The sequence below is a fragment of the Lonchura striata genome, chromosome 4, assembly GCF_050655825.1.
Source record: "Lonchura striata isolate lonStrDom1 chromosome 4, ASM5065582v1, whole genome shotgun sequence".
In the NCBI taxonomy this organism is placed as follows: domain Eukaryota; kingdom Metazoa; phylum Chordata; class Aves; order Passeriformes; family Estrildidae; genus Lonchura; species Lonchura striata.
In genome coordinates this window covers 51,943,017-51,948,156 of record NC_140706.1, presented here as the reverse complement: position 1 = coordinate 51,948,156, position 5,140 = coordinate 51,943,017, and the positions used below count along the sequence as shown (strand labels likewise).

General features: G+C 39.9%; 1 protein-coding gene across 6 annotated transcripts in view; it reads left to right on the top strand.

Moving 5' to 3' along the window:
* The window catches only part of LOC110481571 (melanopsin), a 77,490-nt gene that overhangs the window by 14,631 nt on the left and 57,719 nt on the right, over positions 1-5,140 (top strand). For all 6 annotated transcript variants that reach the window (XR_014955186.1, XM_085579077.1, XM_085579075.1 and 3 more), the window contains one exon: positions 635-819. The gene's annotated coding sequence lies outside the window, so the exon portion shown is untranslated. The remainder of the gene's footprint in view (positions 1-634; positions 820-5,140) is intronic.

Genomic DNA, 5,140 nt, shown 5'->3' with positions numbered 1-5,140 from the left:
GTGATGTATTAAATGAAGCATGTGTAAAACCTGGGTGCAGAGATATCCATTCATGTCCAATACCTTTCCTGGGAATGGCAGCAGGGGCCCTTTAATGGCAGGAGCTGCAGTCAGATGTCTCAGGACTCAGCAGTTGACCTCTTGCCCTTTTGGTCATGGAGCAACATAAAGGTTTCTCATGGTCAGCTGAGCCCCATGACCAGCTGTGGGTGTAATTGTGTGGAGTCAGTGAAAGGATATTTTCTATGTGTTTTACACAGGGAAGTGAGGACATTAAGTCAACGACACATTTCCTTTCTTGGTCAGCATGGGGACTCTCCTTGTGGTTTGAAAGCCCTAGATAAATAAAAAGCAGAGGAACTCACATGGATTAAATTTAAATCCAAGATTTAGTTCAGCAGATGTCCCTTTCAGGGCATTCACAGGCTATTAGGGGATCAGTGCACTCCAGGCAGATCTCCTGCTCCCTGACTTCTAAGAGTTGAGGGATCCCTCTGCCTATTGACTTGTGGCCAGAACTTCCCCATCTCTTCTGTCCAGCTGCTGTTCCACCTTGTGCCTGGGAACTGATGTTTAAGCAGAAGGTTTGAAACAAAATGTAGCACCTCATGAAGATGCCCATATTCTGTTGCAGGTCTCTGTGGTGAGATAGCTTGCTTACTCATGTGCCAGGGAAAGCAGCCACGATTCCTGACATCTTGCTTTGGGAACAGTAAGAGGCCAGCTCCCCAGAGCTGAAATGGGAGTAAGCACAGAAGAGAGAGCTGCCATAGAGCAGCTTTTTCTCTGCTGGGAAGGAAATTCCAACCATTTTTTAAGGTGAGTTGACTTTTGCACTTCAAAAAACATGGCCATCCCATCACTAATAACCTGCTGTTAGTGCACCTGTTTGTGTGTTCAAGAGAATAAATCCACCCAAGTCAGAAGTTTCATTGTAAACTTAGATATGGTCATCATGTTCACATCCTTAGTAATTTCCTCACCTACCTCTGCCTTGTTTGTTTTTTAAATTATGGTGCTATACTGCTGTTAGAGACTTGAGCAAACTAGTATAAAATACAGGAAGTGAACAATTACAAATTTCATCATTTTTAAGCCACTTAAGGAGGGATATTAAGTCTGCAAAATGCTAGACCTGCAAAGGCACTTGCTCTATTATGTGTATATGTAATAGAGTTCAGCAATTTGCCTTCTCTTTTAGCAAGCAGTAAATTCAGCCAGAAAAGTATACCTATAGAAAGACCTAATGTTGGACTTTCATTGCTTAGGTTTGCAAACACTTTTGAAAAAAGAAATGCTGGGGGGAATATTGAAAGTATGAGGTATTTATTTTTTTTAAAGTCGATGCATTTAAAGTTTATTGGGAATTAATGTTTCTGTTGCCTATTTTCTTATTTGAAATATTTAATATTTGAAAATACCATCTGTGTCAATATAAGCATGTTTCTATATGTGTAGCTTGCTCTGCTCATGCATATTCCATTACATTTTTAATGATATTTTGTTAAAAATATATAGAAGAGTCACAAATGCATTTAAAAGAATTTATCCATTCTTAATCAAATATCCTTCCAGTGTTACTGTAGCTCTAGTAAAAGGCCATGCTTAATGATCAATGAGATCATTACACAAGTAATAATGAGATTTTCTTTTGAAGTAGAGCAGCTTAGAGAAGTAATCAACTACAGACATGCTTGCAATTTTGGGGTTTTAAGTTTAGCTGATCACTTTTATTTTTCCTCTGTTCCGGGAAGCAGGGAGCTTTTGTGTGTACAGTGAAAAACATCAGCTGAAAGATTCATCTTCAAGTTACTACATGGAGAGCCATAAGGAGCTGTCAGACACACTTCTTCATTTTTGGAAGTGGTCTCTTGTCTTTATTCCTAAGTTTATTCCTAAGATGCACAGCTACAGGTGTTTTTTTAATATGAAAGACCCTGATCCAAAGTCCAGTGAAGCTGGCATGAGGACTTGTGGGCTCTCATCTCAGGGGCTGGTTTTGTCCTTGGGAATTTGGGCAGGCTCATAATGGCTCATTTAGTTGGAGCATTTGGAATTGTCTTTTCTAGTGTGTTTGCCTCAGTCCTGAGATAGTTGGCAAATTATTTGCTTGATCTTAGCACTTCTATTTATGAGAAACTGGCCAAAGCTTAAAATGCCAGTTTCCCTATGGAGTGCATTTATCCCAGTAGCTTTTCTACCTTAGCAGAGGACATTCTTCCCAGCTCATAGGGAGTTACATGCATACCTGACAAATAAGTTAAAATTGTTGATGAATAGCCAGAGAACTCATCTATTCAGAAGATGCAGTTCAGCACAGAGACACTGAATGGAAGTCTTTGGTATGTCAGCTGATGGCTGACTGCCTACCCTTTGAGGTCTCTATACCAAAGCTTTGTTTCCCATTACATCCTGCAGAAACTTGTCATGGAAATAAAAAACCACATGGCCAAGTCAGAGCCAAACAGTTGCTTTTCTAATTTCAATTCACATTTTGTTATCTCTGTTTAAAAGGGAAGGAAAAGATAAGAAATAAATAACTGTACAAGTTGCAGGAGATAAAAGAGCTTTGTTCCTCATTTTATTAATGTGGTCAAAGTACTGATGAAAGCTGGGGATGCTATCTGCTTACTTGGAAAGATAAATCATGAGGTTTCACCCCCTTGTGGGCCTTGCAATTGTATCACGTTGCATGAACAACTACGTAAAGGAATCAGATGTGCTTTATGAGCTGGAGAATAATCTGTGATTCACAGAAGTAGGTCAATACAATTAGTGAAATGTTAAGACTCATAATGTAACATGTGATGTCTGCCTGAATCCATCCACATCAGTTTCAGCAGGGATAACATTAGACAAATGTGTTACTTAAGCAAATTAAAGCTTTTAAAGGGAAACCTTCTTAAAAACATGAAGCTTGTTCATCTCATGTACAAGTACTGGACAGTCCCACTTGTAAGCCCCCAGGGAGCCCTGAGCTGGCAGCACAGGATCTGTTTACAGATATGCCCTTAGAGGGATGAAGGAGGAGAAATCATCCACTTCAACATTTTGAAATTTGAGACTTCTTAAAAAAACCTCAATCTTTTCATGCTGTCCTTTGTGATTTCACAAAATGAATCCAGCAGGGACTTTCCAGAACCAGCTGCTCTAATCACAATGGAAACCAGTACTAGTTGGTAAATCCAATGTAAATTCACTAAGGGAGTGCTTGTATTTTTCTCCAAATGACAGAACGTAGCCAGCTCTATAGCCAGCCCACCTTTGAAACTCACTGTGTGCCCAGTGTATTGGTATGGTGAAGGATGTTAGAGGAAGTGTAATATATATTTTTAAAACATACTAAAAATACCAGATGACAAATTAACTTGTCTAGCTAAAACACTAGATTATTTAAGGAGAAATTTTCAGGAAGAATTAACACCAATAGACAGAGGTAGTTCTCAGAACTTATTACAGAGACAAGAGGAAGAAGGGGTAAATCTTTGTGCACCAGAAACAAATTTGAACTCAAAAACCAGGGAAGCTCGAGTGTGAAAGTCATTACAAGATTAACAGAATAGAAAATTGCCTTGAATTCATGAGCAAGAAAATTATATTTTTTTTATTCTGTGCTTAAGAAGGAAGTGACTCTTCATGTTCTGCTTCTCAAAATAAAAATAATCTCACAGTTGGATTTCTAGCTGTTCTCCCTGAATGAAGCAATAGTCTGAGGTGCTTAAGAAGAAGATACTTAGGTATTCTTTATCTGAATTTCTACTGGCTATGGTAAAAGTAAAGTATCAGTTTAGACTCCTCTGTTCTTTGCTCCTTTCATCTCTCTGCCGATTTCTGAAGCTCTTACACAAGTGCAGCTCCACCCCAGTGCTGCCAGATGATGTGACTGTGCTGTGCGTGAGCCACACACAGCATGAGGTGACACTTCTGTCTAGCTGTCTCAGGGACTTCAGCTGACGTGTGCTGCCCTGCCCCATGGTGCAATCCTTGAACTGACAGTGCAATCCTTGGCCTCAGCCCTTCCTTCACAGCCTTTCCTGGGGGGATGCTGTGTTCAGACCTGCAGGCATATCTTTAAGGGTGCTTCCTTCCAGTGGCTTGAGGCTCAGGGTGCAATCCCCAGGTAACTGTGTGTGGTAAGCAGCTGCAATCCTAGTTTGCCCATAGAAAGCAAAGAAGCACAGAGATAGAGCCAGAGACCTGGAGGCCATTTCTAAAGCTAGTTATAAATATTTTACTTTTTTATCTGTGTCTTGTGCTTCTCTACAGTAGTTGCAGGCCCAGAGAACAAAGTGGTGTCTTTTGTTTAGTGGCTTAAAGTGCAGCAGAAGAGGATGGAAGATAGCATTTGGTTGATATTAGACAAATGTAAACTTCAAAATTCATTAAAAATTAGCAACAACTAGGCATGATTAGAATAAGAATCAGATGAGAGAAGTTCTTCAGGGAGAGAAACAGCAATTACCTTTGGCTTCAGACTCTCTTCATGCAGCACCAGAGAATGGAGAGGTGTTTGTCCTTTTCCTTTTTCTCAGGTGCCAGAATGCCTAAAATAGCCACAGCAACATGTTCTGGAAGGGCCATCTGGATGAAAATGCAGTTCTCAGCAGCAGCTGTGCTCCATGTTCCAACTCTGATAACCAGATATGGTGGTCAATATGAAGGAGCAAAGCAAACTGCATTGAATCTTCACATTGCTTCTGTAGAGATAAAATGGGAAAAATTTTCTAGTTACATGCTCATTTTAGCTTTGGGGAGATATTTGGAGGTGCTATTAAGTGCCTGATACATTGTGTAGACAAGAGGTGTCCATCAGCAACATGCAACCACATGCATTTACTCATAATGGTGCAGTTTCCAAAGTGGCAGAGATGGCACTGAGCAAAGTGTTGTAGCTGTAGGAAGTCTCTTCTGATATAAAACCAGTTGAATTTGTGTTTTCTACCAGTACAAAATTATTCATCAACTTCAGTGATTTAGATTTAATTCATATGGAGACCAGAGCTTACTCTGTCAGGATTCCTGGATTTGCCTTCTTTTCTTCTCAACATAATAGAAAATAATGTGAAATGCCTCCAGCTTTCCAGAAATGGGACTTTCAAGGTCAATATCAGTACTTTTATTGCCTCATCAAGGGAAGCCT